Below are 24,671 nucleotides of genomic sequence, written 5' to 3'. Positions count from 1 at the left end.
AAACAATGAGACTAAGCTACATAAGTTCAAAAAGGAGTTGTAGTCCTGCGTATGACACAGAAATCTAGTACTGTCAGTGAAATTCTGACAGTTGGAATTAGTAGAGCTGAAATGTTCAATGAAGTAAATAGAGCAAGGCAAATCTCAAGGGCTTCTGCAATACAGATTATGCAAGCAAGATTTTGAAAATGTGTATTACATTGCTTGTTCCTGTCACACCATCCACCATACCTCTCTTTCCTCTTTTCCACTTCTAAAAATCAGCTTGAAGAGACTACCTCTAGTTTGAACTTAGCATGGTTTTAAGAAGCTCAGAACTTCATCTGCGATGCAGGAAAAATCTCTCTCCATGGAAAAGGCCCTAATGGCAAATCTAATGATAGCATATTCCCCAAGGAAAGCTGCCACCTTAGACCATGTCCCTACAGGAGATCAAGTGAACAACTGATTCCTTGTATAAAATGTGTGTGTGCATGTATATGGTGACATGACACAATGCTTTGTGACAGTTCATTTTATTCTGGGTCTTTCAAATGACAGATAAAATGATTTCTGTAATTATTCTTAGATATAAGACCCAAAGTCAGTTCTGTTAATGCATGTACTTGGATACATTTAGGTATCTCATTTAAACACCCCTCTGGAAAAAAATCTGGAAATCAGAAGTGATTGAGTGAATGAGCTGCAACTGTATTGCTTCTAGGCCCAGGAAAAAGGCAACTATAACTGGCTGATTTTCATTTCAAATGTTTCATTTGCAGTGAAATTTCATCCCAAAGCTTACATAACCAGACTTGCTTTTCTTGTAGGTAAATTAGCTCTTGTTTTACTTCCAAGTTAAATTAAGATTATTACCATTTTATGCTAAGGAGTATGAGAAAATTCAAATATATACTTGCTTTAGAACAGAAATGTACATTAACCATACCAGTGATAAAATACTACTAGTCATTACGAGTTTTTATCACTGCTTGTGATTAGAAATAGATGAATTATATTATTAAACATACTGCTGAGGAAATTATTGTATATATAACTATGACTTATTTTAAAATAATTGTTAGGTTTATAATTTGATTGGAATGTAGAATATTAAAAAAAAAAACCCTAATATAATTAGTAAATTAAGCAAGAAAAAATATATGTACTCTCCTAAAGCTCAGAGAGGCTTTGTTGTGTCTGTATTTGTTGTGTAGCAATAATGCAGTTTTTATTATCCGTTTAGAGAGAGTTCTGCTCAACTTTGAATTTTTTTTTTCTCTTTCTGAACATTCAGTGTGACTTTTGTCAATGCATTTTTAGGTTTCCACTGGGTTGGTTTGCTTTCATTCCAGGATTGAAGTCAGTTGGTGTGTTTCCAGGATTACTGAATGGTTGAACCTACCTCAATGATATATAGGGTCTACAGAAAAATGGTTTTGCAACTTATATGCTTAAGAGAGAGGGAATATGTCCAAAAAAATTCACTAAGTCATCTATCAAAGGTGCCAGCACAGCCAGTGGCTTTATTTCTCAAGAAAGCAGAGAGATGAAAATACATGAGGGGAGATTTTTTTGATTGCCTTCTGGGAAAATTATTCTATGAGTTACTTTTGCAAAGAATGTAATTTGCCTGAGGTACAGCAGGAATAATATGAAAAGCACTGGCAGAAATGCATTCCTGATTTAATTCTGTATAAGAGGATGCAGTTCTACCAGAATCAGAACTCTATCAGGAGCTCCACAAGTATCACTGGAGATGGATGTGATTTGCCATGTTTGATAATGTTACAGGTAACTCTTGAAAGATTTACTGTAAGGAAAAACTGGAAACAGAGAGGGAGAAAGATTTTTACTTCTCAATGAACTGTTAATGTAATGACAAAGAAGTTACCATTTTTGCTCTGGCCTGTCTTTGCTCAGGCATACCTTGTACTAGCTTGCCAGAATGATGGGTGGCATTAGACACAATCCATGTCCTTGAGACTAAAAAAGTACAGTGTCTTGGAGTTAGCACAGGTGTTGCATAAATCTGGACCCTTCAGAAAAACCAGATATATTTCATTATCACTTTCATCAGGAGGAACTCGAGAGCCTAAAAAATGCCAAGCTTTGGTAGTTATATTTGTGTGGTATACATTATGTCATACTCCTGACTCCTGTGTTGTCTGCCCATCTGAACACTTTTGAACACACAGAGGTTTTGAACAAGCTTAAAGCTTACAAGCAAAGGTAAGGCATGGGTCAAATCAAATCTAGATGAGAACGAACACTCAGGGAGAGTTATAAAGGTATTAGTTTATTGTATACTTAGAAATTTCTGTTACCTGTAGCTTATTTTGCGAAGAGTAGGGCAGGTTTTCTTATAGAAAGATCTAGTTTGTTTAAAGTATGTCATTATTAAGGTAAGTGCTGTAACATGAGTTACATAATTTTAATGCAAATTAATAATGGAAAAGTGGCCGTTGATGCTGCATTTGATCTCTTACTGCTTTGTATCAAAGTGGTCGCGTTCAAATACTCCACACAGATACACTGGGCTTTGCAAAATTCAGGTAAAATGGAGCTTAAATTCATAGTATCCTGTTTTGGTTTGGAAATCAACAGCTTGATAGATGAAATATTGCAAAGGCATCTTTGCAAAAATTCCCTCCTCTCCAATATTTGGTTAATATTAGAGTGTTTTGCTATTTAAAATCTCTAAATTAGGTGAGTACTTTTAAGATGTGCCAGTTTCCAACCTGAACATTGGCAGCCCTGGGGCTATGCCTGCAGCAGGGATATGGTAGCAAAGAAAATACTGTGTTCCTTCCTCTATATAATGCTGTGGAGGCTTTCCAATTCCAAAAGATCTCCATTTACTATGGCTGTTGGACAGGTATGGATTCTTTATTAATCAATATGACAGATATGACAGCTAGGATCAATTATGATAACATATTTGAGATGTGAAAACACTCTTCATAACTGGACTAAGAATATTAATTCATTACACGCATAGAACCAGACAGCCGTGGATTAAATAGTATGGTTGGTTTGTTTCTTATTGCGTGGGCCAAATTAGAAATGATGACTGAGGGAAACTGTGCCAGGTCTTAATTCTGCATAAGGTACATTTTAACTGCATAAGGATATAAACAACACTTATTTCTTAGCATTATTTTTTAGTCTTGTTCTATGTGGTTTCTCTGGCATTCAGTATTCATCAGTAGTTTGCCATCAGTCATGACTATAAAGTATCAAGAATTTGATTTTTATAAAATATAATTCCCTTGTCTCTTTTATTCTGTTTTCACTTACAGCTTCAAACAGCATTTCACTGCATTTCACACAAAGACTAATAGACCTAGTGTCAGAGAAGAAACTTCTATAGAATCTAAAAAGAATTTTCTGTGGAATGGAAGAAAAGGCCAACTGAGTGAAATCATGACTAGGTGTCGTATATGAGAACCATGTCTGAGACATTAGCAATGGTCTGAGAAAACAAGGGAAGACAGACAGTTTGAAGTTGGTAAGGAGAAACAGCAAGCTACCCCTATTATTATCTACTTGCTATATTCTCCATCTAATTAAGGGTTTTAAAAATGGATTAATAAGGATGTTTAGTCTTGTTTACTATAGACAGTATCAGAAAGCTTAGCTTTTTAAAATTTTTTTGGCTGAGTTGCTGTATTTACAGTAACCTGAAGTTATTCAGAGGGAGGTGATGCTGTCTAAACTTCTTCCTGAGTCACTTTAGGCTTTAAAACATCTTGAGCCTGATCAGTCAGTGTGAATTGATGACTTATCAATGGAGCCAAGCTGATACACTGCAGAAGAGAACTAGGCCCTTAAGTTATTTAATCTTTTGTCTAAGTGTATTTACAAGTCTGTCCTGCATAGTAAATGCTGACTTCATAACTGTTAGAAGACCCCAGGAGGTCATAAAAGTATCGATGCTTTTATTCTGTCCAGCTAATTTAGACTAAAATTTTACACATGTAGATAATTAATTGTGGAATGTAATGCACTGACTTACAAGACTGCTTTCTTCTCATCTCTGTGATGAAAGCCTTGAAAATCTACTAATGCACATCTTATGATACCTTTAGCCTGTACCGTAATGTTGCCTAATCTAAGATTGATGCCAAAAGCAGTATCCTCCTTAAACTTGAAACTGGGAGTTGATCAGCTCTATCAGTTTTTCCACATCAAATTCTCTTGATATATGTCCCAATTCCTTCTATCTGTGATTCAGATATATGTTCATCTCCTGCAAGTTAAAGCAGCTATTTAAAAAAAAAAAAAAAAAATCCCAGTTTACAAATTATTATATTCTTTTCTATGGAACTGTCTAATAATTATCATTGTTCATTCTTATTAAAAAAATCTGATTAGTGAATTGAACTTGATAATTGAAATTTATATAAATGTTTTGTGGGGGACTTGTCTTTTATATTTAAGCAAGAAAAAAAAAATTCTGTGTTCCTACATGTGACAGGTGAAAGGTCTAAAATCTGCTGAAATTAGATGTCGCTCTCAGTTACTATCAATCTTCATTGCTCGCTGTCACACTGCAGAAGAACATAGTTAAGTTTTCTGAATTACAGGGTCTTACTGTATAGCCATACATTGACATCATTTCACACTGGCACTAATGTACAATATTTGTAAAACAATCTCGTTGCTGGAAAATACTGCTTCAGTAGTCAAAGTGGTGGGGTCATGTTCTGAATTTAATTTTTATGCACTATATGCTTTCTTAAGGTAATAGCAGACTATATACATATTTATGTGTTCAAAATTCATGAATGTATTTACAAAAGGTGAATTGTTTTATTTCCTCCAGACTAAGAAGAGAACCATATAATTTGAAGTTCACAAAGACAGCAGTCAACCAGCTGGCTGACTTATAGATTAAGAACTGCTTTGTGGTGAGTAAACTGAGGCTTTCACACACTGAGCTTCTTATATGAAGTGAAGATTCTGTGGCACATTGCTTCAAATAAGTGGAAATTATAAAGCTGCAGTAATTGCATGAAACCTCAAAGAATTAATCTTACAAAAATAGTATTTAAAATGAAATATTTATTACTGTTTCACTAGTTTAGCTGAAGTATTCTATTCTAATGCAAACCATTTTTTTTCTGGTTTGATCAACATTCTTAGATTTTACTGTCACTTTGTGACATCTAACACCGTATATTGTAGTTGTATCATCAAACAGTCTCTGTACCTGATACCATGAAGCACTTTTGCTTGCTAAGAAATCTCTTATTCCTTGACAAGCTTGTATCTGAATATTCCATTGCTGCTGTATTTGCAATTATATACTATTGGGTGGCACTGCAGGCATTGACTATGTAGGGACCTGACTGTCTTCATCTATTCCAGTCACATTCAGCAAAGAGATAAAGCCCATTCTTGCTGAAATTAGATCAGTTCTCATTGGAGATTGTAATGTGGCTGGCAGTGAGGATGCTCCTTGATGCAGCCCATGGCCAAACAGCTGAGAGAAGTGCTGCAGACAGAACAGAATTCTTCCCACAGGGCTCAGTCTCTCAGTGACAGCTGGTAAAGCAAGGTGCTTCCTAAACTGAGTGTAGGAGTTCTAAACACTGCTCATTTGCTCTTCTGATATGCATATTCACTAGGACTTTTCTAGAAAGGCAAAACCTGAGCATCTTTAAGTGAATGTGAAAATATTGAGCTTTGTTCCTACGAACTTAGTCTTTTTTTGGGCAAACCATGCAGAGGAAGAAATAAAAAGGAAACTAATACTTAGGAACGTTTTGCAAAATTGTCTTGTCATAGACTGCTTTACTGAGGCCTTGTGCCTGTATTCATTCAGCACAATTAGATAACCTGAAGCTCTAAAAAAGAAACTGATTTTTAGGGGCATGATTCAGCCTGTATTCAAGGAAAGGGGGAATTTTCACCTGACATGGAAGACATTCAGCTGACAGTAAGTATTACAATTTCTCCACTGTGTCATGGCATAAGGTAATATATCTAGCAAATGCATCTTGAAAACTTCTGCCTTCTCTATTATCCAAAACTGTGATCCTACAAGTATTTGAAAGCAAGCAAATTTTAGTGGAAAACAAACAAAAATAAATAGTCTTAGGGAACGGGTTTTATGGAATACAAGGAAAACTTACTGGCTGAAAGAGATAGTGCTGTAAATCTGTTTAGCTTATGGAGATGTATATTTGGAGAAATGTACATTCAGTAAGCTTGGAGAGAAGCAGGAATTGTACGAATAGGCAACTTTTTTTTTTTTTTTCCTACTAATATAGGTAGGGAAAATTGACAAACTTTTAAAGAAGCTCTTTTGTGGCTATCATGGCTTCAGGAGCACTGAAAATACTACTGGAAGACTGAATCACCGTGGCTCAGATTTTTTTTTTCAGCTAGCCATTTTGTGAGTTACATCAAGTACACCCCTATCAGGTGTAAAACTTCTCAAATAGTAAACTTTAGGACAGATCTGGAATTCCAGTAAAATACATTTGGATACTAACACTCTGGAATCTTCCCACAGAATTAACCTTTTAGGTTAAATAGTAAAGAAAGGTATTACCTAGAAGAAGATTACATCATAGACAAATGTATAATCTAAGATTATTAGAATCATTGTAAGAGAGCTCTGAAGCATACATGCCTTAACCTGAAAACAGGTTAAATAAAGCTAGTAGGGAAGACTGTTAGATATATCTACAGAGAGAAGTATCAGTCTCATAGGATAGAGCAAGAGGTCCATAACGTCTTCCTTTTGTACAGAAATTTAAATATGTAAATGAAATAAAAAACCTAGGGAATGGATGGAGGGAAAACTTAAAACTATATCACTACGGAAGTGATAAACAAGTATGGGTAAACTCACGTGTTTAATGCATACTGCATATGAGTAAATGTTGTATTCCCAGGGTTTTTATCTTTGATTCTATGACTGCACAGTATAGCAAAAATACTGGTCACTTCCATGTACAAGTCTGCTTTGATATAGCTTGTAAAACTATTAGACCTGGAGAAACTGTTCTGTCACATATTTTGTGTTTAAAGTTTTACTATAACTGTTTTTAATGGTGGCAGACTTCTGCTGTATTGTGCCATTTGTAAGGAATAGAAAATATTTTCAGGATTAGTGCTAGCAAAATAATTTTCTGTTTTTAGTTAACAACACAAAACACTGAACAGAACATTTTGCTATGTCTATATCTGATCATGGCTGGCTAACAGTTCATTAAAGAAATCTGATAAAGTGTGATTTATCTATCTTTTACATCTGTACATTGATTCTTGGAGGAATAAATATAACTTTTCTGCTAACATGCTTTACAGTGACAGCTCTAAAATTTAGAAGCGTGGCCTGAGCGTAGTAGGGTATGTATCCTGAGGCAGGAGTATGTTGCTTTGGATTATCTGCTGGGAGCACTGCCAGGAAGAAGCAGTGGGGGCAGGCCTGGGTGAGGGGAGCAGAGCAGTAGTGAGCAGATTCGGGTCAGACAGGGCAGGGATCTGCAGCAGGGAGCCGCCCAGCTGCCGTTCAGTCCTTCTCCATTGTTTCCTTCACATGGCAGTCCCTGAGAGCTGGGCAGGTGCGTCCTGCCAAAGCTGGGGATTGCCTCTTGTTGAGGGTACTGTGGTCATTCACTTGGCCATTGCCTTCTTACCACTGCTTCCAACCTCACCTCCAAGCCTAGTCCTACCAGTATTCCTTTCTTTCCAGGAGCTCCCTACTGATGTGCCCTTCTGCAGAGATACATTACACCTCTGTCCTTTTCTGTCCATACCTCCTCACTCTTGAGAACTATGCCTTTGTAGACCACGTCCGTAGGATGCTGAAGCAGGCTCATTAAAAAAGCGATGCTGGAGGGGCTGCTGTTTCACCTAGACAATTCCATACAGTTAAACATATTGCTATAGACTAGTGAAAAATCACCCTGGATCAGATTTCTGTGCAGGCTAAAATTCAGGAGGTAACTAGGCTGAGTTTGTTTAGTGGAATAAAGGGAAATGCATTCATCTGAAAATTATTTGGCATGCCTGATAACAAATTTTATAGCTGATAAAATATTTTAAGGATCTCTTGATACTTGCACAGAAATAACACAAAACCCAGTGAGATTTCCCTGCTTAAATAATTCTGAAATAATATACTTGTGGGTAGCAAGAAAAATAAACCAATATTGTGATATGCCTATGTAACACTTTCAGACTAGTCCAATATATGCTAGTTAACTCCCTAGAGATATTATTGAAACATGGGTTGAGGAGAAGTAATGATTAAGACTAATTTTCTTATAGTATTTATAAGGAATAAGTTTGTCACATCAGAGAAAAGGAAAATACAAGGAAAAAAAAAAACAAAACAGCAGAACAAATGTCCTTACTGACTGGAATGATTTTGTTTTCTGTTTAATGCCAATACACACTATTCATTTGGCCATAGGATTCAGATCTGATAAAATAGTCTACTTTCCCTTCATGGCTTCATTTTAGGTCTTCAGTGAGATCCCTGGGCACCTTAGTAAAACATTACCTGTGTCTACATTGCTATGCATAAAATTAGGCCCATATTGCCTCAAATTAATGTATCTGAAGCACAAATAAGGATGCTCTGTCAATAAAGAGCAGAAAGGAGGAGAGATATCTAGGGCAAGCTATAAATACCACACAGGATAATCCCCTTAAGAGGAAGGCCCATTTCCATTTTCTGGTAAGCATTTTCAAGCTGTGGGTAATGAAGGCTGGAAAAATTGTTGCCCAGGTGAAGACCTTTTCCTAATTCTCCTGGAAGAAAGACTCAAGGTTGGAGCTGCAATAGTTTTCTAGAAGACAGAGAACTTGTCTTAATGGATTTGCTCTTAATAAGAGCCATACTGTTTTTTGTGGCTTTCTTCCCTTCTAACTGTGCAGGAAAATGTGTTCTGTTATGCAGAAGCATTGAGCAAATACCCCCTCCCCCTTCAAAAAAAAAAAAAAAAAAAAAGACAAGACTTTATAGCACAGTAGGTTTTGCTCCTCAGTAGTTGTAGTGGACCACAGAGGGCTTGTCAGTAACAATTATGTGTGTATATATATTTTATACACATCTTGTTATTCTATTTGTGTGTACAATATGTATGTATGCTATACATATGTATATACTTGGTACATGTGTATTTATATTATATGTATGTACAGTTATATAGATATATATGCACACATGTGAGAGAGAAGTCAGAAGATGGTTTTTAAGCCATGTGGAAGAAATATAAGGTAGTGCTGTTATTTGCAATATGTCTCCCTTGGGAAGTATTACTAAGCATTATTGTTGACTAGTAATGACGTTTTTCAATGTTTGCTCACTTCTTCAAGCAAAGGTATGACTTTTGTTAGAGTTATTAAAATATTTCCTCTGTTCTTTATTTTCTCCCCGATGTTGTATTGTCCCATCCAGATAGCTTTTAACAGGTACTTTCTGAAGGCATTCACACTGTCAGTTCAAAGTTTTTGTATTTCTCTGGCAATGATGCCTAAAATGAAAAGATCCAAACACCTTGTGATTGAGCATGCTGCCAGCATAACAGATGGACGCGATTGTTGGCAACCAAGAAGCCTTATGAAACATTGGTATCAAATGGTTAGAGACAGCATTTTTAATTCAAAAATATGTGTTAGGTGCTCTGGGTTTATGCACATGATGGAGCATAATCTAATCAGGTTCATCAAGTTATTTTAAACTATGATTCTTGAGTATATAGTTTGAGTGTTACTTGCACAACCTTGAGCTGTTATATTTCTGTGGCTTCAAGATTTATATTTAGTTTACCCTGAAAAAAATGCTTCTTAGGGAGTAAGGTCAAAGGACTAATACCTGTGCTGGCTTCTAAGACCACATTGTGTATGATATGATATCAGTATTGTGTCATATCCTGATCCTTTTCATGTGTCTGGATTGTTGTGTAATTCATTGCGGGGATCAACTTACTCTTGTATTTTAATGTCACGTATATTGCTGTGTTTCAAGTTGTAGTCTTTTATTGTAGCTAATTTAATTATGCTGAGATAGGGTGACATTTTGGAGATCTAACTGACCTACTGTTCTTTTCCCCTCCTTTTCTGCCCCACATGTAGAGAAAATATTTACATGTAGAAAACCGTGACAGTCAGGTATTTAGAAGATCCCACTGGATGCTTATCTGTATCTCTTAATTCATAATTACCTTTGAAAACAAGGCACTAAATAACTCATGTTAAACCATACTGATTTTCATTAGGGTTTTGTGATCCTAAATCAGATAAGTGCTTTAAAATATTTACCCTCAGAAATGAACAGTAGACTTCCTTTTTTGAATGGTTGTTTGGCTGTCTCGTTGAATGCAAAATACATGACAAAATACTTGCGATCCTCTGGTTCATTATAACTGCTCTGCATAATCGATAAAACCAAGTTCCTGCCCTTTTTTATTAACATGTTATGGTCTTTCTGTTAATTTAGTTCTAAGCTTGCTGTATCAGAAGGTGGGGGGTGCCATGGTATGTGGAAACTTGTGGTGTGTAATTTGTCTTCACATAGTGTTCACATCCAGATAAATGAAAGAGGAAATGTTTTCTTCAAGAAACAGAAGCAAGGTGTTCTGGAAAGAAAATTTACGGCTTATAAAATCACTGCGATGTGTTAAATTAGCACATTAAATCCAATCCCCTTAATAATTTTTAAGCTAAAACCAAATAGTTCTACTTCATATTTTAAATTAATGTCTGAGAATCATCTTTTTAATCCTGAGATAGTTTCATTTCAGACTGTATTATCCTCTGAAATCCAATGTACTATTAATAGAGACAGGCAAGCCAGTAGATAGCAAGTAGAAGTGTTGTTGAAAGCAGGCAGTTCCGCATTCTTATCATAAATGTGCTGAAATGACAATAGAGAATGTGCATGAGGAATTTAATGGAATTTCCTAGTGCATTCTTAGTGACCTTGGTCTTAAGGTTCAAGAAGGCTTCTAAGTTTGCATTTATTCTAGTTCTCAAGCATACTTAAGAATGCCTGAAGATGAAAAATCGCAAATCCTTAAGACTACACGAATATAAAGTAAAAAGAGAGATACAATCATTTATAATGCAGTGTCAGTGTTTCTGATTTTTAAAATGCCATCGCATCAAAATCCTTTTTTTTTGCCATTGTGTTAATAAGAAAAGACATATATTACTCCATGAGAGAGTGTTACTTTAATTCAGGTTTCATATTATGCTTTGTTTACTCTGAAGCTACCTAGATATCTTCACACCAGATACAACAATTAAATTATATTCTGCATGACAATGTACACTCAGCATTTTAAAAAAATCATAATATATGCATTTCATAGCCATCCGAAGTGGCAGGTTCTAAGATGGCATAGTAGCAAAACTTCACCAATGTCCATGTAGCCATGCAGATTTGTAAGATTCTTGCCTATTCTATAAAGTAAATCCAAATCTAGGATATTTTTTATATTAGACTTGAACTGTAATCAAACCACATAATTATTGATCATGTTTTGGTTACTAGAGGCCCAGCCTGTACCTCTTCTTCAAATACACAGAGAATTAGAATATGGTTGGGGCCAGAGGGGTCACCCTCAAACTGAGGAATTAATAACAATACATATCAATGTACACATCTATACCCTAGGGACACTGGAAGAGAGGAAGCGGAATTACTAGGAAGAACATTCAGCCTGTGAATTTCCAGGGCTGACTACAATTAACAAGCATAGGCACTTGCGCTCAGAACTGGGATTAGCTATTGGGTAGTTCTACAAGTCAGGAAAACCTGTTACTGCAGACTTCAGAAGCAATATGCCTGCTATTGTAATTGTAGGTATCTTTCAGGAATTCAAGGAAAGGCTTTCCGACTTGTTCCTTGGCAAATACCTTCTGAATGAGTTTTTGCAGCAAAACATCTCTACTGCATTTCAGCTGTAACTCTCTTCACTGCTGGCCAATGTACACACTATTTTCAGATGTACTGTGACAGCATATACTCCCTCTCTTACTGAAATAATTTTATTTGATTTCGAGAAAAGCAGCAGAACAGGGCAGGTTGAAATGGTGTTCTTGTTTGGAAGTGACAGAACAATATGTCAGTGTTTTGTATGATTTTGTCTCTCAAATGAAAGTAAAAGAGAGTTTGATTTCCCCCACCCCACGTAATAAAACATAATACTTTTAAGTTAGAAAATAATTTGGATAAGTTTATGATTTTTGAAGCTTCTTGGGTGAGCTACACTGCTACTTTTAGTTGGAGGGTCAAAAAGTGGTAACTGTAGGGGAAAGGTTGAGGCTGTCTCAGCAGAGATTAAAATACTCAGATGCATCTTTTAATTCAAAGCAAGGTGCTCACAGATGAAGTGAAGGAAGGAAGTGCTGGTATAAAGCAGTGCAGGGCAGTGCGTGGGATATGGATATAATTCAGAGTAAGCCATATATTCAAAAGGTGCTGCCAGGCTAAACTAAGGACTGACGCTGACAGGTACCTGCCAGCACTTTGGTCTGTGACTTCAACAGCTGGGTAAAATATAGTAAAGGGAAGAAGAAATTTGGGCTAATGGAGAGTGAGGTACAGTTTCAAAAGTGGTGGTAAAGGCCAATTTTTGTTACTAGAAAGAATGTAAGGAGTAAATTTAAGATTGGAACATTGGACTGCAGATATGAATCAGGTAGAATAAAGTGTGAATTCAGAAAGGGGCTATTATATTAATCTAAGACCTGAGGCTAGCATGTCCCACTTGACAACCTTTTAGGTTTGGGCTGAGAAAATATCACTAAACTAAGGATAAGAGATTAGAGCTGGCGTTGGTGTTAAGATTCAGGTAGCAGGGTCATCAAGTTGAAGAAAAATTTATATTCAAATGGCTTGCCTATGCTTGGTATTGATGATGAAGGGCCACTGGCTGCTGGTGGGACTGGGGCCTTGTATGGGGCAAAGGATATGTTCAGCAAGAGCTGCTTGCCTAGCTTGATCATTGAAGCTGGTAATAGTACTAGCTACAGACTTCTGATTCAGCATGTTACAGGTGTAGGACACAGAGAAGGCCACAAGATACTTAACTGCTTTTTGCAGTCATTTATAAAGGTGATGAATAAGTGTCTTGCACAGGGTTATATATTCTTTGTTAAATGAATATATAACTTCTAAGACATACACAACCTTATCCATGCATAACAGCTGTTTTCACAGTTACAGAAATTAAACTTTCCCTACATATAATACTAAGTTCAGCCCTTTAATCAGTAGGTTTGCAAAAAGAAAATAATATACAAGGCTGTCGCCTTGGCATGCAGCATATATGCCATGGGTGCTGTTACAAAAGGAGACTGTGAAAGTAAAGAAAATTTAAAGAAATGAGGGGAGGAGAAAGAAAGCAGAGGTGACTGGGTTTACTCCTTTTGAGTTGAAACTGTATGTTTTTTAGGGGTCCAATTTTGTCAGTCATGTTAGCATCTGCTTAACCTTAATCACAGTAATAGTCCCTTTGATTTCAGTGTATTTACATGAGTAAAGTTGAGGATGTGCAAGAAAGTGCAAAAGTAAAATAAAGGTAGGCATCACGCTAATATATTTATACTCTCTCACCCAGTTATATCCTAATGCTGCATGTCCAAATCCAAATCAAGTAATGCACAGGAACAGCATGTTAGTGATAACCATTTCTAATTCTTAGTTTCCCACTAGGATTTAAATTAGAATCTGTTTTGCAGATAGCCAGGCTACATTCTGAAGGCAAGGCAAGTCTTGCTGTAATTGCACTGGCTCTGATTTGTTTCCTAAACCACCTGCCTCACTAGTTGTGCTTATTTTGGGAAATAAAGCTTATGTTGGACAGGAAGTAATCTGAAATCTTACACAATATCCTTGGTATCTGTGAGCATTTAGGACAAAGACAAATTAACTCTTTTGAAAAAACACAAGTGCAACAGGAGAAGTGTAATATTTGCATTGGACAGGGCTTTTACAATGGAAAATGTGTCACATATTTAGTTGAGTTTTTCTGTGACTTACTAACCACTTTTATATACTACTATTTTAATTATTATTACATACTTTTTTTCAGCAAAGGCTATATCTTCCCTTCTGGTTATGCCTGCACTTCCAGCTACCATCAGTGGAAAGTCTGCCCTGTATTACAGATTTCGTCTGCTTTAGGGCTTACCAAAAGCTTGACAGCAGGAGCAGTTCAGCAGGAGAGATCACTGCTTAGCATGCTCTCTAGTATTATCTCACCACTTTTGTGTGTTCCTGCATCTGTTTCTCTCAGCTTTTCTTGTTTCTGTTGAGGCTTATTCCTAAAAAAGACAGTCACTGGAATGTGGGGTGTTGTAACACCTCACTTTTAGGTATAGTGTGAGGCACATCAGCTCCTTGAACAGACCATAGGTGAGCTAATGCCTTAAAATGGGGTGCCAGGTTGCCAGTAGAAGACTTCTATCTGAGACCTGTTGGGAGACACCGCTTATACTGGGAAACTTCACAGTGCTTCATGGCTTCTGAGGCCCTGAACTCTTTATGGCACCCCAGGTGCTAATGCAGTCTGTAACACTAGATCCTCACATGTTCACTGGTCTCCATCTTCTCTCCTGTTACACCTGCATTCTGGTTTCCAGAGAAAATAAGACCATATATCAATGTTAGATGGAATTCATGGTGCCCTTGCACCAGGAGCAGCCCCTCAGTGTGCATTTGCAGGTCACTTTCTAAATGTTCAAGTCCTTGTTGGTAGGGGTTAAATCTCATTTTTTCAACCTCTTGGGATTGATCGATAAGCTGAACTTTTGTCCCAAGGAAACCAAGCAGGGCTTTCCTTTCTTGAAATGGTCACTATGATACTATAGTAATTAATTGTGGTATGAGAGGCCCAGGTTCATTTTTCAGTTTTGACCAAAGGTGTTCATCTTCCTGGCATGTGATTCTCAAGGATGCCCTAACGTTCATTATGGGAGAGAGTGAGGAATCTCTCATGCTGTTGAAGTTGTTCCCCAAATAGTGGTACATAACTAGTAGTGGTACAACAAAAAATTAAAGGCCCAATTTTCAGTAAAGGGGAAAAAAACCCTTTCTAACCTGGGAAATTAACAATTTTAGAAATGCTTCTAAGTGTGTAAAATCTTTCATATCCCTTGGAACAGCATTATGAAAATGAATTCAAACTAGGAATAGCTTACAAAAATGAATTCAAGCTAGGCATATATGTGAAAAGCTGCTGAGCAATGCTACTGAAACTGAGTTACATTTACGTATTCAAATCTTTGGAGCCGAGTATAGTGAAAAACTGATATTTCTTTCTAGTACAAGTACCTTCAGTGTTAAATGAAACTTCAGTAGAGAATTCAAGTTAATTTGGGAGCTGGGGTCCCAGTTTTCACCTAAATATTTCTGCGGATGCTTTTCTTAAGCCTTGCCTAAATTTTTTCAAGTATTTTCTTCTTGTACAATATATTAGGCGCTTGTATAACTTCCTGTGACTGAACTTCTGAAGACTACTCCAAATAAAATAATAATTTAAAAAAATTATAGCAACAGCAATGCCAGTAAGGACACTGGGATCCATGCTGTTCAGGATAGTATTGTTCAGCAATTTTCACTATAGTTTTATTCATAATACTGTGAAATCAAAGAGAGTTCTGGTTTTAGCTTCACTGAGTGGTAAAACACAGCCTATGACCCTCTTCCTCAGCTATGGTAAAGATATCTGAATCGAAATAATGCCTGCAGCTGCAGTTACGCATAGGTCGTTTTTGTGTCGTTGTTTCTGGGTTGTTGCATCTTTATTTTGAAAGAGAGATTTTCAAAATCTTATTACTAAGCTAATTAAAAATAAGGCAAATAGAGTTGTTCATTTTGAACCAGCCTGGGTTTGAACCAGAAAACAAAGTATGCTGATTATTATTGAATAACTGATAAAAAAGATTTTTATATATATATATATATAAAAAATATATATATATATAAAATAAAAAGATTTATATATATATATATAAAAATATAAAAATATTTAATGCTTAAGATTTAGCCTTAAATTTTAGATTTCTTGTGAAGCTTTCCTGGATGTACATGTGCTGAGAAAATGAAATTCTCACCTTCTTCTAAGAGCTTCTCTCTTCTATCAGTATGGAAAAGAGTTTGGGGACCCACTTATGCCTTTTGAAATATTGTATCACAACCGGGCTGGTCAGAATATAATACCTAGGTTAAGTTTAGTTAAACCAACTAAACAGGAAATATGTATCTGTCACATTATACTTTTCTTTAACTTGTGCCATTTCATTGTGTGGGATTAACGTTGATTAATCTCTTACATAGTGTTTCTTATTTATAGTAAGATGTGATTTAAAAAAAAAATGTATTCTAAAGCAATGCCTGTATGTTCTAGTCTAATTAAAAAAAAACCACCAAAAACTCCTAAGTGTGAAATACTCCTATTGAAAGATCAAACTATTTTCCCACTTCTTTTAAAGAGAGCTTCTCTGAAACATATTGAAATTAGCGTATTCTTCTCAGGATAACAGCACAGTTAAAAGTATGCAGATTCATATTATCTTGACTATCTACATTCAAAATGTTCGGAAGCCTGTCAAGAATTTGTGGCTCAGGGAGTATATTCCTGAAACCTTTGAATCTTCAATATGATTCACAATATGTCATAGGTTAGTCATATAGTAATATTTCTCTGACTGCTGTTTAGATGCTTCCATTAAATGAATTGATGTCTAATTCTAACTCTTGATAACATTGTTCACTCATGATTTAGTGCTGCAAGATGTGGAGAACAAGCTGATTTATGCAAGGAGAGCCCTGTGGGATTAAGTATGTCTTAAACAGTGCATAGGCCTTGTGCTGGACCTCAGCATGTGAGTGGATGTCATATTGAATGAACATTATAATCACAAAAAAAAAGAACCTTTTTCATCTTAGAAAGTCTTTAATCAAATCACTAACTGTTAATTTATTATGAATTCATCTATAAGGAAAATTACTAAGGCTCTGGAGGTTAGGGAACTTTTCCAGAAGATTAAGAGTTGGTGGGTGGACCAATATTTTATAACATCTGTATTGAAAAATCTTTTAATTCAGAGACCTGCAATAATTATAGCAGGCATTTGGTGCTATACAGTTCAGGAAAGTAGGTCTTTGAGATTTTGTTGGTATATACCAATTGTTTGACAATTTCTTCTGTAGTTTGTAAGTTTAATGCTCTTATTAGAAAATAAATTCTATTATTCCTCTTGGAAGTGTGGCTCCATGTGTGACATTTTCAGGAGAAGTCATATCCATGTGATCACGTGGGAAAGAACAGGACATGATCAGACAATGGTACGCTGAATATGAGAGAGGTAGTAGCAATCCTTATATATGCCTGCTTGCAGCAGCCAGGTGAATAGAACACAATTATAATGCACCAGATACATAGCATTCTTTCTTATCACTTTCTTTGGGCTTTCTTATCACTTTCTTTGGGCTTTCTTATCTTCTAGAGTGCCTGTGCTTTAAACAAAGGCTTCTGCCGGTCTGCCTCTCCCTTTGCTGATTCAGGGCACCTACTAACAGTTGTTTACTACTCATTAGGACGAATCATCATGGTAGTAACTGGCAGCCAGATAAAGGCTGGGAGCCTGAAAGGTGAAGCTGACATTTTCTTAAGTTAATTTGATTTTTACATAGCAAACTACATGAAAATAATGTAAGTCTTTAAAGGGGTATTACGCCCATAGCCATTTTCATCTCTGTGACCTTATTAGATCCACAATATCTCTGAGCCTAGCCAGTGACCTGTCAGTGCATGTCTGGGGGATGCAGAGTTAGTGTTCCTCACTATTAGCCCTTCAGTGTGTCAGAAGCCTGTAGGGAATGAGGTTGAGAAAGTCACCGCTTCATTTCTCACTAGTTTAACGAGGTTAGTGATAGACTTTGAAAGAGATCACTTGATTGATTTCTTGGCAAGCAGCCATTGCAGAATTCCTCATTCGGATGTCTCTTTCAATCCCTCCTAAATTTTGCTGATCAAATAGCCAAAGCCTGTCCAGGCCTGAAAAGAAAAGAAAAGAAATCAACTTTTAAATTTGTTTAGGACAGAACAAAATGAGCAGTTTAGAAAAGGACTGGAATACATACTTGACTGATATTTAGATACTGGTAGTTCTTATTCATATATTGTTTATGTCCATGATTTTTGTTGCTGTATGTACAGTACAGCAAGCTTAAAGAAGATTGTTTTTAAAAAAAAAAAGGGCGGGGAGGTAAGGGGGGAGGGAAGGAACTAGGTGAAGTTACACGAGATGAGATAAAATAAGACCTAGACAAAATCTTTACTTGTGTTAGGTCTTTCTCTCTTTCTCTCTTAATTTTACATTAAAATAGTATATATTATCATGAAAAAGTATACATAGGCAATTTCAGTTATTTGCATTCTCCTGAATACTTCATATATCACCATAGCACTGAAACCTAAGAGATGAAAATGCTATCCATGGTGCAAGAAGTCATCTGCTAGCCAGTTAAGAGCATTTATCTGTGAAAATCGGGATGTCTCAGCTATTTGAAAGTTTGCAATGTGTGCAAATATTACTCTAGCTCTCATTGCCTGCTTGTGAGCAATTTGTTGAAGTTGCTTGTGGTTGATTGTCTAGCTAGTTCAAATGGAATGTTTCTCTGTGGGGATGCAAAACTGATAGCACCAGATTTATGATATGAATGCTCACAAAAATATTATAAACTCTTTCTTCTCCCCTGCATTTATCCACCACTTGGGGGGGGAGAAGAGGAATCCTGAGGTAAACTGATTCTAAAAAACTTTTGCAAATAATTTCTATTGTTAATTTAAGATTTATTGGATTGCTGTTCTTGTCCACAGGCTGACTGGCTACCAAAATATAGAAAGGTCGTACAAGAAGAATTCAATCATCGGTGTATCCCTGTGTTAGACTCTTACCTAAGGGTACCTACTTTCCTGATCTGCCCATTGTTAAAAACAAAATGCTAGGCTGAATGTATCTGTAGTTCTTACTGATATTGCCTTTGAAATGTAAATGGCAAATACCTACTGGCTTCATTACAACTGCAGTTCCATGCACTTCATGAATATTCATTAAAAGAGCAAGAATATTCATGGAAAGTAAACACAGAAAAGAGATCAACTTAATATAAAAATCAATACACTCAGGTATCATTTCAATGCCATCACCAACAAAATTACCATGGAAACTATCTTACTATATTTTAAAAGTATTTTTACTTTCTTTAAATAACTATTTTCAACATTGTTTCCTTTTTCAGTTAAAATAGTTTTGTTTTCTAAAGGCAGATGTTTTAGGAGATATAAAGCATTTGGCTGGAAGACCATTTGGGGCTGCGAGAGAAGAACTGAAGATTGTGTATAGTGACCTTTTAGACTACTTTTCCACTACAAACAATTCCCAGTGAAGTAAAGACATTTAAGTAGGGTGATTTTTAATTTTTTTTATTATTATTCTCTAAGTGGTTCTTTCTCAGAAGGTATCATTTAACTGATCTGTCTGATTTTATATAAAGGGTAGCAAAAATATCAAAGCAAGAATGTCATGTGCATCTGAAAAGGACATAGTAGAAAAAAGGCAGAGGTATCTTGTATTAAAAGAAATAGATTGCATGCTATTTTTCTGGAGTATCTTTCTAAATCTGTTACATCTCTAGTTATTGATTCACCCAAAGGACAGTAGAATTTCTCAGTTGCTGTGTAACCCCTCAGAAGAAAGCAGATGTCTGAGTCAGAGATAATTGTTTTCTGACTTATGTTTCATGGCTTACACTGGCTCTTCAAATACCATTGTTTAAATACCCAGCAGGGCAACAAGAGTCACTGTATTAGGTAAACATACTTTATGGAAAGGTGCAATTTTTTATATTTTTGATCTTTTTGTTCTCTTCCTTGAGTTCCTCGCTGTTCTTTTATGCCCATCTAAAATTATGATAAAATATGGCAGTTACTATTAGTATAAAATAGTCAGGCTAATGGTGTTTTTGCAGATACATAATATACTGTATTTGAAATTAATCTTGTAAAAAATGTACACTAAAGCATTACTTAAATGTTTTCTGCTTTGTTTGCCTTTGTTTAATAACCAGGCCTCTCTCCTCTCCAAGGAGACCAGCCCTGCTCAACTACTGAAAGCGCACTGTTGTCAGACAGCTTTTTAGTTCTTGTAAGGCTTTTCCGGAGTTGTAGGTATATTCTCCCTCCCTATCCCTCCCTCTCCCTCCCTCCCTCTCCCCCCCTCTCCCCCCTTTTCTCTCCCCCCATCCCCCCTTCTCCCTCCCTCTCCCCCCCCCCCAATACAAAATCAAGCTCATTTACCTATGTATCCAATATGTCCTACAACCTGTCTTGGTTTTCAGCATCTTAGGAGAATGATTTCTAATGCAGGCAAGGGTTGCGATTCTCAAGCAGAGACAACTTTTGTCTGCTGAATGATACCCCAGTTGGAGATGCATGACTCATTGCTGTTCTTGGGGATATTTTACAATTTTATAGCAACTTTGTAGGATCTTTATGTAGTGTTTTGTAGATACTCTGTTCATTTTTAAGCTAATACATTATCCAAAGTGTAGCATAGCGTATACATTCACATAAGTTACAGTGATGCAAGCATTGTGTGATTAAAACCCATCTTAATGGATTCATGTAAGTTGGGGTGACAGAGGAAGCCTGGTCATCATTACTAGGCTTCCAGGAACATCCAGCTGTATTCCTTACAATGCTGTTGTTCCTTAATACAATTTTAAAAGAATAACTATCCCTACTGTTTATTTTTTAATGAAGCACTGCCTAATTACTACAGCTGCACTGTTTTAGATGCTATACAAGTAATACACATTATGTAAAAGTTCTAAACCACAGATTTTTAAATTCCACCCCCGCCCTCTAAATTTTATATTATTACAGTAGTGGTCAAACATCTGTCAAAATTAATGACAAAGCTACACTTTGTTGAATTCGAAGCTCAGTATTTGGTCCAAACCATGCCTAAGAAGATTTTCCTTACATAATCTGTATTGTCATTCTATTTTGAAATTCTGATTACGCATCCTGTTTGTATGAGGCTACTTTAGTCAGAACAGATACTAATAGGAAAATTAATTTTTTATGTTCTTTACATATTATTTTTGTGAGAGTCTGAAATTACAAGTACTGTTATTAACCTCATGTGAAAGGAAAAAATATTCCAATATCATATTCTGGATATATTTTCTTGACAGAAGGATTTTACTCAAAATGCTACTTCTGGAAAGATTTATCTTCTCTCACTGCATTGTGCGTATTGTCTGGTCTCTTAAGGTTTTTTTTAAGACAGGAAGGCCTATAGGAAGGTTAATGCTTGACACTCTTCCATGCTTCCTGTACTCCTTTAGTGCAGCTGTTTAAAGCCAACAAAAGCAACCTAGCACACTATTACACTTTTGGTAAAAGTTCCTTCTTTTATGCCATGATAAGATGAGAGAAGGTCGATTGTTAAAAGTGATGCAGTTTTTAACTTCTGCATCTGATTGTTATTGATTTTTGAAATGGCAAAGCCCTTTGACTGACCTGTTTCAAACCTTTTTATTCTGAGAAAACTACTGTGCATATTTTTTTCATTTAAACTCGGGGGAAAAAACAAACCAAGGAAATTCACATTTCAGATGAGAATGTTAGTCATCATTTTGTATCTGAGTCCTGTTTCATAACACAATGCTCAAACTTATTGCCCTAAGATAAGATGGTCCACAAGCAGCTCATCTCAGCAGAGGTATTTCTGTTCCTATCAGAGCTGATTTTGATTTACAAAAAAGGCTCAAATTATTTTGACTGATGTTTCCAATCTGTCAGTGCATAATAAGTTGAAGTGGAGCATCATGTCTAAGTAACCTCACTTTTTAAAAGATCAGCATCATCAACAAAAAACAGCCCTCTCTCCTGCCCTTCATTACTCGGTAGCTTGGTGGAAAAGTATCAGGTTAGGTGGTTAGAGGCTAAAGGGACCTTGAACTGAGAGAAACACTATGCTGAGCTGTAGCAATTAGAACAGCCTATTGAATTATTAGCAAGACTACAGTCTTGCAGTAACATGAACTACTTCAACTGTTTGCATTTGTTTAACACTTATTCTACAGCAAGAATATTAGCTATATTAGCTGTGCATTTGCACATCGTTGCTTTTATGCTCCATTTGGCATGCTGTATCAGGAGCTATTGATGAGAGATTTCATAACTCCTGCAATCCTAGAAATAGTCATCTGCAGGATGCCTTTCACTAACCAATTTTTAACTAAGGTTTGCATTGATATAGTTGTAATTGTAACATCAGATGTAAAAATGAACCTAATAACACCTTTACTCAGTGTTATACTTTTTTAATTCCCTAAGGACTTTGATCATGCCTTGTGCAAACCAAATCATGTATGTAGGACAGACATGAATTTGAACCCTGTGTAGTAAAGAAAATCTGGCAAAATATTTTTCCCTAGGAAAGCTTCTTTTAGCTGGTCTGTTTTTCATGAATGGTAAATTACTAGAAGTGTCATAATTACTTACGTTATTCTTCAGTTTCACAACCCCCTTGACTGCACCTCATATTATAGTAAATTTGAATGTTTGCTTAAGGTTTGGTATTAGAAATGCTTACTTATCCTCTTACATATGTTTATTGTTGTTAGACTTTTGATCATATATTTTTATCCTTGCACAACCTCTTTCTGAAGTTTCAATACTTAGTGGAGTAATACAGAAATTAAAGTTAAGGGGCAGCACATTTTTTCAACATGATGTTCCTCTTATATCAGTTTCTGAATTCAGTAATAAATTTCAGACAATTTATTCCACAACCAAACTGATTGTCTTCACATCACTCAGAGTTTGTGAGTACAAATGAAACAGTCAGACTACCCATCTAATTAGGTATTTATTGTCAACCTGGTGGTCTTGAAAGCAACTCATCAATATATTCTACAGAAGCAAAGCTACTATATTTCCATTCCTTTTAACTGTATAATAGTGGAGGATCCTTTCATATCAAAGAGATTTTTAATTGGATGATTCCAGACAGCGCTCTCCGATTTTCACAGTATCTCACACAAAGACCTACAAACCCCAAACGTTTAAAGTTAAATCATTCAGCAGAACCTTATTTGCTTTTCCTTGGGAATTATTTTCAAACTGAGAAATCACATTTACCAGAATATTGGAGACTGAGCCATATGCTCTTGTCTGCTTACACAGTGCAAAGGAAAACTGAACAGCTCTTACTGTATGTATGAGAGTAGAGGATTGCTACTTGAGGGGGGAAAAAAAAGATCTGCTATCCTTGTTATTTGATTGCCTCTTCAACATGCAGGTTCTGTGCATAAGCTATCCTCTAAGCAAAACATTAATTTCTCAGGAATATGGCAGAATTCACAGTGTAGTCATTTAATAAGTGTACTTCAGAAAAGAAATGGCATATATAGTAGATTGGTATTTTTTGATAATGCCAGTAAGAATAAAGATCTAGGGTTTGGTCACTGGAAGGAACTGCCTGTATAGACTGTCCTTTACAAGAATTACCACATATTGCTGACACTTTAATTTTAAAATAAAAATCCAGTCCTCTCCAGGAGTATAGTTTGAGATTCCTCTTATTTAGAGGGAGAGGAAGGAAGAAATAGCTTGACGACTCAGCACAGAATGTAAAGAGAAGTTCAAGGCCACTTTTCTCAGAGAATTTAGGCAGTACAGAAAAGCTGTCTCCTGCTTGTTCTTTTCCCCTCCCTTGTGTTGTTGCTCTCACTGCCCTGAAGGTATGCTTCAGCTAAACATTAGACAGATATTACAACACCAGAAGTATTTTACTCAAAATCCTCAAATTATTAGTTCTGTTATGACAACAGAAAAAATGGAGTTTGTGTTGTTTAGAGGGCATAGTATGTGGTTCTGAAGAATCTGAGGGATCTATCTCGGACATGATTTTCCCACTAAGGTATCTCTTGCCCCACCTTTCCAAATTGCCAAAGGGCTGTGCCTTTCAGCAGGTAATGTGGCTGCTACCTCAACAGCTAAAAAATATACCCATCTCTGAAGGGTTTAAAAGCCACGCTGAAATGCAATTAATGCTGCAGAGCTCTGTTGTATTTTTATCATCACAGATTAAAGCTGGAGAAAAAAAACAACTAGGAAAAAGAGATCTTCAAATGTTACAGAGCAAGAGAGCACAGCTTTCCTCTGGCATTGACACCATTTTGATAACAAGTGGCCCAGCAGACATCAGGAAAGCTGAGAGGGTCTATCAGCTCTGTTTTGTAGCATTGACTGCTAAATGTACTTTACAACATGTAATGCCCTTTACTGATAATAAGAGAAAATGCGTGGAATTGGAAGTATTGTTTATAGTCTTATCTGTAGGTTGGATATATTCAGGACTAGAAGACTAGTTGAGTGGGACTTTATATTAATTGTTTAGGTTTTGGGAACGTAAGGCATTTCAGTATCAACTGAATTTAGTGTAAACTCGGCTCTTTCTTCCCTCCTGGTTGTAAGCTTTGAGTACATAAGCCATCTTTTTATTGTTTTACTACCAAAAAAGGTGCTGATCCATGGCTTATGCCCCTCATCTCTATCCTAGTACACCTCAGTAGAGAAGTGGTAAGTGGTTCCTTGATGATAAACAGATTGCCTTAGCTAACAAGGTTTGGTGGT

At 36.2% G+C, this 24,671-nt stretch overlaps 1 long non-coding RNA gene across 1 annotated transcript in view; it reads left to right on the top strand.

Moving 5' to 3' along the window:
* Window positions 1-24,671, top strand: part of LOC138686436 (uncharacterized) — a 92,562-nt gene that overhangs the window by 27,760 nt on the left and 40,131 nt on the right. The window contains exons 2-4 of the long non-coding RNA XR_011325816.1: window positions 620-716; window positions 3,282-3,490; window positions 4,808-4,892. This is a non-coding gene — a long non-coding RNA (uncharacterized lncRNA). The remainder of the gene's footprint in view (window positions 1-619; window positions 717-3,281; window positions 3,491-4,807; window positions 4,893-24,671) is intronic.

The sequence above is a fragment of the Haliaeetus albicilla genome, chromosome 8 (genome assembly GCF_947461875.1).
Source record: "Haliaeetus albicilla chromosome 8, bHalAlb1.1, whole genome shotgun sequence".
NCBI classification, from domain to species: Eukaryota; Metazoa; Chordata; class Aves; order Accipitriformes; family Accipitridae; genus Haliaeetus; species Haliaeetus albicilla.
Note: the sequence above shows the minus strand (reverse complement) of the source record. Positions and strands in the feature narration are given on the sequence as shown.